The sequence below is a fragment of the Trichomycterus rosablanca genome, chromosome 14 (genome assembly GCF_030014385.1).
Source record: "Trichomycterus rosablanca isolate fTriRos1 chromosome 14, fTriRos1.hap1, whole genome shotgun sequence".
NCBI lineage: Eukaryota > Metazoa > Chordata > Actinopteri > Siluriformes > Trichomycteridae > Trichomycterus > Trichomycterus rosablanca.
The window spans coordinates 17,795,874-17,807,194 of record NC_086001.1 but is presented as its reverse complement, the minus strand read 5'-3'; the positions used below and the strand labels follow the sequence as shown (position 1 = coordinate 17,807,194).

Here is an 11,321-nt window from a genome sequence, read left to right as displayed (position 1 = left end):
CTGTGCATTTACCTGACATGCAGGCCCATTTACATGTTTTCTTCAGGCAGTTATCTTCATAAATTTCATTGGACAGACACCAAACAAAAGTTACAGCATCATCACCTCACCCAATGCAGATTCACGATTCATCACTGAAGATCACTTTCATCCAGTCACCCACAGTCCACGATTGCTTTTCTTTAGCCCACTTTAACCTTGTTCTTTTGTTTAGCTGTTTAGGTGTTAATGATGGCTTTTGTTTGGCTTTTCTGTATGTAAATCCCATTTCTTTTAGGTGATTTCTTACAGTTCGGTCACAGTCATTGACTCCAATTTCCGCCCACTTGTTTCTCATTTGCTTTGTTGTGCATTTTCTGTTTTCAAGACATATTGCTTTAAGTTTTCTATCTTGATGCTTTGATGCCTGCCTTGGTCTACCAGTATGCTTCCCTTTTACAACCTTCCCATTTTGTTTGTACTTGGTCCAGATATTAGACACAGCTGACTGGAAACAACCAACATCTTTTGCAACATTCCATGATGATTTATCTTCTTGAAGGAGTTTTATAATTCTCTCCTCTGTTTCCACTGACATATCTTGTGTTGGAGCCATGATTCACGTCAATCTGCTTTGTGCAACAGCTCTCCGAGGTTAAACTGAAGAATAATTAGCAAATTTAATCTGCTGCAGATGTTTTGTTTTTAAACTGCAAATTACAGAGCGATTCCATCATTTTTTCCTCAGATTTGAGTGATTCCATATTTTTCCCACTACCACAACAATTATATTTGTTTCTTAATGCCAGAAGGTTGGAATTTTGAAAAATGATAGTTTTGTAACACCCTCCAAGAGTGGTGATTCCATCATTTTTGCCAGGGGTTGTAGTATTTTAAGTGTTACTATTAAATAAAATTACTACGGTTTAGATGCCCACTAAAACTTTAAGCATACTGTAAAACAGGGTTTAAATGCGCACTAAAATTTGCTCAAAACCTAATGTGCATTTACACCCTGTTTTACGGTACAAGTCACATGGTCTACACTAAAGGTTTTAATGCGCATCTAAACCCTTTTTTATGGTACTGATCACATGGTCTATGCTGAAAGTTTTATGCACATCTAATAAAGCAATAAGCCACGAGAGGCCGTGCATTACTGTGATTTTAGCACGGGGATGACGTTTTTGGCACGACGCGAAGCGGAGTGCCTAAAACTTCTTTCCCCGTGCTAAAATCATAACAGTAATGCACGGCCTCTCGTGGCTTATTGCTTTATAAAACGGCGATCAACATAAAATATAATAAATACAACAATGTTTAATTCATAAATGTATTTATTGTGTATAAACTTACAATAAAGCATTCTTCCGCGACGCAAAATAGTTCGATTAACAGTGTTGCTAGGCAACATGAGGGCGAATATAACATTAACTTTTTATTTTCAGTGGCGTATTAATATGGAATGATGAGGTGGTCCTAGGTGTGCGTTTATCAGGGATTTTACAACGGCTTCGAACGCGGCTCAGCCAATCAGATTTTAGGACCGGAACTATCCGTTTTATAAACCCTGTTTTTTGGTACCCTTAAACTTTATAATAAAGGTATTTTATATTGTCACGTGTCTAAAATGTATTCAGAAATTATACATCAGAATGTAGTTTGACTTCACCCATCATGCTTTGTGGCTCCATCTACTTCATTTGCACACGTTCCATAGATAATGAGCTAGTACTTCACACAAGAAGGTATGATTAGTTGTCTGATGATTGACCAATGCAGAGTTTTTAACTGGTCTTGGGTCTTTGTCCTCAGCTCTATTTAAGGACTAAACTCTAGACTTGTAACTGAGTCACTTGGTAAGAAGGATCTTCTGCACGTTCTTCATTAGAAACGACCTGCTGGAGACACCAGCTTTGTTAAAGTGGCTGCCAGGATTCTAACAGGAAAGTAAAGGGTTTTCTTGTTTGTTTCTTTTACATTTATGTTGCATTTGTTGTTCTTTTTATTTGATTATGTTATTTAATATTATCAGGTTAATATATTCAGACAGTTTAAAATAGCTTTATGCTCATAATTGTGGTGATTTATGAAGCCTTTTTTACTCCCAGCACACCAAAGATTTACACTTGTGAGCTAATTATTAGTCCTGTCATGAACTGGATTAGATTTGCTTGGTGCAGGACTGATGTTGAGCAAGTCAGATCTCTTATATCTTTATTTATATCAAGTTATTTAGAGTTATTTACTTATTAATATCTGCAGTATTTATAAGTATTTTATCCTGATGTTCTTTGAATTCAGATTCTCACTTAGACGTGAAGTGAATTTAATGTTTTTATTACTAGGTGATTTAATAGGAGTTTAATATTATTGTGGTATTAATGTAGTAAAAGTAATTCTAATTAATCGACTTGTTTCTTTGTTTCTGTTGCTTTCCAAGGAAACAGTTTCTACAGTATTATCAAAGCATAAACATGAAGAACTTTCATCACTGCTCAGAGTTTGGGAAGAGTTTTACTACGCAGAGTCATCTCAAACAACACCAGCGCATTCACACAGGAGAGAAGCCATATCACTGCTTAGAGTGTGGGAAGAGTTTTACTATGCAGAGTCATCTCAAACAACACCAGCGCATTCACACAGGAGAGAAACCATATCACTGCTTAGAGTGTGGAAGCAGTTATTCTCAACAGAATACGCTCCAAAAACACCAGCGCATTCACACAGGAGAGAAGCCATATCACTGCTTAGAGTGTGGGAAGAGTTTTACTACGCAGAGTAATCTCAAACAACACCAGCGCATTCATACAGGAGAGAAGCCATATCACTGCTTTTAGTGTGGAAGCTTTTTTTCTCATCAGAATACGCTCCAAAAACACAAGCGCATTCACACAGGAGAGAAGCCATATCAGTGTTCAGAGTGTGGAAAGAGTTTCACTCAAAGTGGTGACCTTAAAGTACACCAGCGTGTTCACACAGGAGAGAAGCCGTATCACTGCACAGTGTGTGGAATAAGTTTTGCTCAACAGGGTCACCTTCAAAAACACCAGCATGTTCACACAGGAGAGAAACCATATTACTGCTCAGAGTGTGGAAAGAGTTTTATTCAAAGTAGTGCCCTTAAAGTACACCAGCGTATTCACACAGGAGAGAAACCGTATCACTGCTCAGAGTGTGGAAAGAGTTTTGCTCAACATGTTAACCTCAAAATACACCAGCGTATTCACACAGGAGAGAAGCCATATCACTGCTCAGAGTGTGGAAAGAGTTTTGCTCAATGGAGTAAACTCCAACAACACCAGCGTATTCACACAGGAGAGAAACCATATTACTGCTCAGTGTGTGGAAAGATTTTTGCTTATGAAAATAATCTCAAACGGCATCAACGTATTCACATAGAAAAACTACATCACTACGATGTGTTTTTGTACTAAATGCAGGTGAAAGAGGATCAGCAGCAGCAGCTGAGTGGTGTGTGTGGTTCTCTGTGTGTTTTGTCACTGTTTCAGCCAGCTCATCTATTCTCTTTAGATCTTTGTACATAATTCTACACTAACTTTATTCAACCAGCTACATGGCAGCATAAAAACCATTTGAGAGTCTGCACACTTTCAGTGAAGTGCGTCTCAGTTTGTTCATGCTTTGTGAAAGCCTTTACGCAATGTTGATGTGAGTTACTTCTCCTGCTAAATTATTTAAATTGAATTAAGGTGGTGAAGTTGTTACCCAGCAATAAAAATTTATATTTAATCTAACTGTTCAGTACAATGTTTATTTTAAGTAGTGCCCTAAGTAGGGAGTTGGTGTCATTTGAGACGAGGCCGATAGTCTCTACTCAAAACTGCAGACTGAACGAACTGGCAAAGTTAGCTAAAGAAAGAAATGCTCTGAACAAACCTTTTCTGCATTTTGGACATGCTGTTTCTCTCATGTATTCCTCACACGCTTTTTTATCCCCTCATTAGTGTTTTTTAAAGCTTTCTCCATTTTGCACGTAATGCTAAACTAATGCTTTTATTTTATCGGTTGTTGTGATTAGCATTTATTTTAAGGTGAACTATACGGCACTAGGACCCAGCAGTACTGTTATTAACAGAGCAATGATTCTTTATATTTCTGAGCGGTACCGAATGTAAACTCTAGATGTCGCTGTTTCACTACTTTCTAAAATACACCACCCGGACATACCTGTACTGTAAGTGTCAGGACTCTCCTAAGTGTAGTAAATCAACGATTAAAAACAAAGCGCAACAGTTGATTGGGAAGAAAAGTTGATTGAAAGGAACTCCAGTGTCACAGAGCCCTGACCTCAACTTAACTTGAGATAAAACCTGGGCATCTTTGTCAAATCAAGTTGTTGGAGCAGTCGTGATGGCAGCCGACTTCACCGGTGCCATCTTGCATATACACGACTGATCGGTGATAGGGGGTTTCACACTACACCATCTATCACCAACTACAACTACACCTTGTCACATCCGGACGTGCACAAATTCCCACATATACACTCCAGAATCTTAATAGTTGTAGCCAAGTGGAGCTTAATGATCCAGTGACACTGACACACTGATATGCAGCATTGGTTCTGGCTATGTTGCTTAGGCGGGCAGTGAGAAAATCCAGGGGGAGCAATGCCCACCCCAGTTGCTTCTTCTCTAGGATGGCGGCGCGTGCAGACGCAGCGGCTCGATGTTCTCCCTTTCTTTGTAGTTTTTTCGTTTTTTTTCTTGTTTTATGTTTGTCAGTACATGTAACAGTAGCAGTGAGCTGCTCATACACTCGAGCACAACTTATCTGCATCAGTGAACAGTACAAGGAGTATACTTTTAATTCAAAAAACATTCCACCGGAGATACTTCGCTCACCTGAGCCCCATGGAGCTATCCTCCCGGCAAAGCGACGAAGGCGGCGTAGGGACAGAAAGCAGAAACGGGGGAAGCGAGCCGGGCTACGCGCTAGGCTACAGGCTAACCCCTACAGACCAGCCGTTCCGAGTCTCCTTCTGACCAACTCCAGGTCTCTTGTCAACAAGATGGATGAGATCAGGCTCCGGATTACCTCACACGATAAAAACAACTGTGTGATGATCATTACAGAAACCTGGCTGAATCGCTTTGTTCCCGATGCTGCTATCGAGTTAGCCGGTCGCTCCGTCCACAGAGCGGATAGAACAGAGGACTCCGGTAAGCGCAAAGGTGGAGGTGTGTGCATCTACATCCACAACAGCTGGTGCACAGACACGGACATCACAGCGACACACTGCTCACCGGATCTGGAGTTTTTAACACTGCGATGCAGACCGTTCTTTCTTCCGAGGGAATTCACCGCGGTTATAATCACGGCAGTATACATTCCTCCACAAGCTAATGCTAAGCTAGCGCTGAGCAAGCTTCATGACGCTGTAAACAACCAGCTGACAGAACATCCAGACGGAATTGTTATTGTGGCAGGGGACTTTAACCACGCAGACCTGAAGTCGGTCATGCCGAAACTTCATAAATGTGTGCATTTTCCCACGAGAGAAAGAAACATTCTGGATCAGGTGTACATAAACATTCCACATGCATACAAAGCCAAAGCATCTGCACACCTCGGACTTTCGGACCACATCACCTTGAACCTGACCCCAGTGTACAAACCTTTGATCTGCAGGACACGACCAACAATCAAAACTGTACAGGTGTGGAGTGAGGATACAACCTCAATACTGCAGGACTGTTTTGATAACACAGATTGGGATTTGTTTGCACAGGGGGAAGATTTGGAGGAATATGCATCATCAGTCATGGGATACATAAACTTTTGCACTGAGAATGCTTTCACAACAAGAACAATAAAAGTGTTTCCTAATCAGAAGCCATGGTTAAACAGGAACGTACAGACTCTGATTAAAAGACGTGATACAGCATTCAGGACTGGAGACAGACATGCTTATTCAATAGCTCGAAGGAACCTCAAAAAAGGCATTAAGGAGGCCAAACGCAGATACAAACAGCGTATTGAGGAGCACTTCGAGAACAACAACCCCTGCAGCATGTGGAATGAAATTAAAACACTGACGGACTACAAGACCAACACCCTGCAGGACAGTAATGACACCAGTCTACCTGATGTGTTAAATCAGTTCTTCGCTCGCTTTGATCAGCAAAACAGCGGACTTGCCTCTCACATCACACCACCTGTTGAGGAGCAGACACTGGTTCTAAAGTGTCATCAGGTGAGAACCACCCTGCAGAGAGTGGACCCCAACAAAGCAGCGGGCCCAGATGGAGTTTCTGGAAGGACACTAAAGGTCTGTGCCAACCAACTAGCTGAGGTTTTTACAAACATATTTAACCTCTCGCTAAAACAAGCTGCCGTCCCGACGTGCTTTAAAACCTCCACAGTCATACCAGTACCCAAAAAGTCTGCAGTGAAATGCCTTAATGACTATCGACCAGTGGCACTAACACCGGTAGTCATGAAGTGCTTTGAGAGACTGGTTCTTTCACATATCAGAGACATCATACCCCCGGATTTGGATCAACATCAGTTTGCATATAGAACAAACAGATCCACTGAAGATGCTGTCTCCATGGCACTTCACACCACACTGTCACATCTGGAACAGTCTAACACGTACGTGAGGATGTTATTTGTGGACTTTAGCTCTGCGTTGAACACCGTAATTCCTCACCAACTGGTCAAGAAATTGGGGTGCTTGGGCCTGGACAGTTCCATCTGCTCCTGGGTTTTGGACTTTCTCACGGACAGACCACAACGTGTCAGGATAGGACGTCACACCTCCTTCACTCTGATCCTGAAAAACGGTACCCCGCAGGGCTGCGTGCTGAGCCCCATGCTCTTCACCCTGTTCACGCACGACTGCACCCCAATCCACACCTCCAACACGATAATTAAATTTGCTGACGACACCACAATTGTTGGCCTAATTACAGATGGTGATGAATGTGCCTACAGGGACGAGGTGAAATGTCTGGGTGAATGGTGCAAAGTCAATGACCTAGTACTTTACACCTCCAAGACAAAGGAGATCATTGTGGACTTCAGGAGAACAAAGAGGTCAGAACATCACCCCCTTCACATCTCTGGAGAAGTAGTGGAACGTGTGGAGAGTGTGAAATTCCTTGGGGTCCACATATCCAACAATCTAACATGGACACAGAACACCTCGTACCTGAACATGAGAGCACATCAAAGACTCTATTTCCTGAGAAAGCTAAAACAAGCTCAGCTTCCTCAAAAACTCCTGGTGAACTTCTACCGCAGCACCATCGAGAGCGTCCTATCCAACTGCATGACTGTGTGGTACTCCAGCTGCACAGCCTTTAGAGAGGAAGGACCTACATCGGGTGGTCAGAGCGGCGGAACGTATAATCGGGACCGATCTCCCCAACTTGGACAGTGTTTACAACAGCCGTTTACAGAACAAGGCCGACAGCATCAGTAAGGATGCAACACACCCTGGGAACTATCTGTTCTCCCTGCTACCATCTGGGAGGCGGTACAGAGCTATTCGTGCACACACGAACAGACTGAGAAACAGCTTTTTTCCAAGAGCTGTGGCCTCCATCACCCCTCCCAACACCTCATAGACTGTGAACTTGAACATTGCGTATTTGCACATCTTCTTACAACCATTCTCTCACTCAAGCATAAAATTTCTGAAACTGAACTGGTATCTCCACACAGCACAGTCACTTTACATATTCATATTCACCCATATTTTATTTTATTATTTATCTTGAAATCCATACTTTAGATTGTACTGGTTATTGTGTAAATATCCATATGCTTATGTAAATATGTTTGCCTCTTTTTAAATAACCATATGCTTATGTAAATACTTTGCTTCTTTTTATCTTTCGGAGAGTGTCTAACTAAACTTCGTTGTATGCAAGTATAATGACAATAAAGGTTCTTCTTCTTCTTCTTCTTCTTCTTGTAGAACCTGTTGGTCATCGAGAAGGTGTCGGGCTTGATTCTCAGGAGCAGACCAGGTCCTTTATGTATGGAGATTGCATGTTCCCCCATGCATGTTCAGCAGATAAGATCAAACCACGCTCTGTGTCTGTCTGAAAACCTAGTGAGCTGCCTTTCTGCCCACTACCTACCTAATCAGCTGCCTCAGCAGAGAGGATTCTAATAAGACATTGAACTCATAATTCAGATTATTTAGACGCTTACTATTACTATATCAGGCCATTTAAACCAACGGGCTGAGGCGACACAACCCGCTAGCACGCCAGCTAACGTCTCCCTCCGTGTACCGCAAACGGTTAAACTGTCCCTGACGAGCCTGAATTTACAAATAAATGACACTTGTGCACCTTTATACCAATTAAAAATCAATGAGAATTTATTTACATTTAAAAAGATCTCTGTTGGTTGCTCCGCATCCGTCCATATTTATAGTTTTTTATGAAAAAAGTTGAGCCGCACTGAATGCTGGGATTGTCTCCAGTGCTGAGGAAGCGTCGGACGCTCCATCGTTATTCAGTCAGATTATCACTCAGAATTGAGGCACCTCAGTAGGAGCATTTTAAGGAATCTAGGAATTTAGACATGCCCACTTCTCAGGAGTGTAGGATGATGTAAAATGTGTCTATGTAGAGAGATCACGAGGTTTTCACACAGACCCTGTATATAGACAGAATATGGGATATATAGACAATATTTTAAGGTGCATATACACTGCCTGGCCAAAAAAAAAGGTCACACACTCTATTTGGTTGGACCGCCTTTAGCTTTGATTACAGCACACATTCGCTGTGGCATCGTTTCCACAAGCTTCTGCAATATCACAACATTTATTTCTGTCCAGAGTTGCATTAATTTTTTTCCCAAGATCTTGTATTGATGATGGGAGATTTGGACCACTGCACAAAGTCTTCTCCAGCACATTCTCAATGGGGTTCAGGTCTGGACTCTGTGGTGGCCAATCCATGTGTGAAAATGATGTCTCACGCTCCCTGAAGCACTCTTTCACAATTTGAGCCAGATGAATCCTGGCATCGTCATCTTGGAATATGCCCGTGCCATCAGGGAAGAAAAAATCCATTGATGGAACAACCTGGTGGTTCAGTATATTCAGGCAGTCAGCTGATCTCATTCTTTGTGCACATAACATTGCTGAACCTAGACCCTGACCAACTGCAGCAACCCCAGATCATAGCACTGCCCCCACAGGCTTGTACGGTAGGCACTAGGCATGATGGGTGCATCACTTCAGCCGCCTCTCTTCTTACCCTGATGCACCCATCACTCTGGAACAGGGTAAATCTGGACTCATCAGACCACATGACCTTCTTCCATTGCTCCAGAGTCCCATCTTTATGCTCCCTAACAAATTGAAGTCAATGTTTGGGAAGTGAAATTCCCAAACGCTTATTGAGTGTTGTTAAAAGGAAAGGTGATGTAACACAGTGGTAAACATGCCCCTGTCCCAACTTATTTGGAACGTTTTGCAGGCATCAAAATGAGTGACAATTTGCAAAACACAATAAAGTTTATCCATTTGAACATTAAATAGCTTGTCTTTGTAGTGTATTTAATTGAATATGAGTTGAAAAGAATTCGCAAATCATCGTTTTCTGTTTTTATTTATGTTTTACACAACGTCCCAACTTCATTGGAATTGGGGTTGTATACTTGGGGTGGTGCGGTAGCACTGTCGTCTCACAGCAAGAAGGTCCTAGGTTCAATCCCCAGGTGGGGCGGTCAGGGTCCTTTATGTGTGGAGTTTGCATGTTCTCCTTATGTCTGCGTAAGTTTGCTCTGGTTTTCTCCCACAGTCCAAAGACATGCAAGTGAGGTGAATTGAAGACACTAAATTGTCCAGCACTGTGTTTAATGTAACCTTATAAAACGGATAGTTCCGGTACTAAAATCTGATTGGCTGAGCTGCGTTCGAAGCCGTTGTAAAATCCCCGATAAACGCACACCTATGACCACCTCACATCATTCCATATTAATACGCCACTGAAAAGAAAAAGTGAATGTTATGTTCACCCTCATGTTGCCTAGCGACACTGTTAATCGAACTACCTTGCGTCACGGAAGAATGCTTTATTGTAAGTTTATACACAATAAATACATTTATAAATGAAACTGTTGTATTTATTGTATTTTATGTTGACCGCCGTTTTATAAAAGCAATAAGCCACTCGAGACCGTGCTTTACTGCTATGATTTTATCACGGGGAAAGAAGTTTTAGGCACTCCGCTTCACGTCTCTCGTGGCTTATTGCTTTATTGTGAACTGATGAACCTTGTGTAATGAGTAACTACCGTTCCTGTCATGAATGTAACCAAAGTGTAAAACATGACGTTAAAATCCTAATAAACAAACACTGTCGAACCAAGGGGAACTTTAGTAGCTACAATGAACCTGACTGCATATCTTTGGACTGTGGAAGAAAACAGGAGCACTTAGGTTACGCGGACACGGGGAGAACACGCAAACTCCACACAGAAAGGACCCAGACTACTCCACCAGGGAATCGAAGCCAGGACCTTTTTACTGTGAGGCGACAGCGCTACCCAGGAGCCACCTAATAATCCTAATAATTTTAATAATAATAATAATCAACTGGAAAGTTGGATAGAATTGGAACTGTGACTTTATTTTGTAATGCAAAATGGCTGCAGTGGACAAGGGTACAGGTACTGGACTGGCCTGTCTGCAGTCCTGACCTGTCCCCAATAGAGAATGTGTGGAGAATTTATAAACAAAAAAATTTGTCCGTTTGCAGGAAGAAACTGACACATTTGCAGCCAAAATGTCTTTTAAGTGTTGTGAGAAGGAACAGCGACATTTCGAGGTGCTAAATGCTTTACTTTGAGACGTATCTGTAACAGGGTTATAATATACTTTTGTTTTGTATTTAAAATTCCACCAAATCCTGTAATGTGTTTACAATATTATTTTTGTGCTCTGAATGTATATACAGTGTATCACAAAAGTGCACCCCTCACATTTCTGCAGATATTTAAGTATATCTTTTCATGGGACAACACTGACAAAATGACACTTTGACACAATGTCTGTGTGCAGCTTATATAACAGTGTAAATTTATTCTTCCCTCAAAATAACTCAATATACAGCCATTAATGTCTAAACCACCGGCAACAAAAGTGAGTACACCCCTTAGTGAAAGTTCCTGAAGTGTCAATATTTTGTGTGGCCACCATTATTTCCCAGAACTGCCTTAACTCTCCTGGGCATGGAGTTTACCAGAGCTTCACAGGTTGCCACTGGAATGCTTTTCCACTCCTCCATGACGACATCACGGAGCTGGCGGATATTCGAGACTTTGCGCTCCTCCACCTTACGCTT

The 11,321-nt window shown here is 41.8% G+C and overlaps 1 pseudogene; it reads left to right on the top strand.

The window, feature by feature from the left end:
• The first annotated feature begins 2,513 nt into the window (after positions 1-2,513).
• Positions 2,514-3,707, top strand: LOC134325995 (zinc finger protein 239-like; annotated as a pseudogene).
• Positions 3,708-11,321: the final 7,614 nt, after the last annotated feature.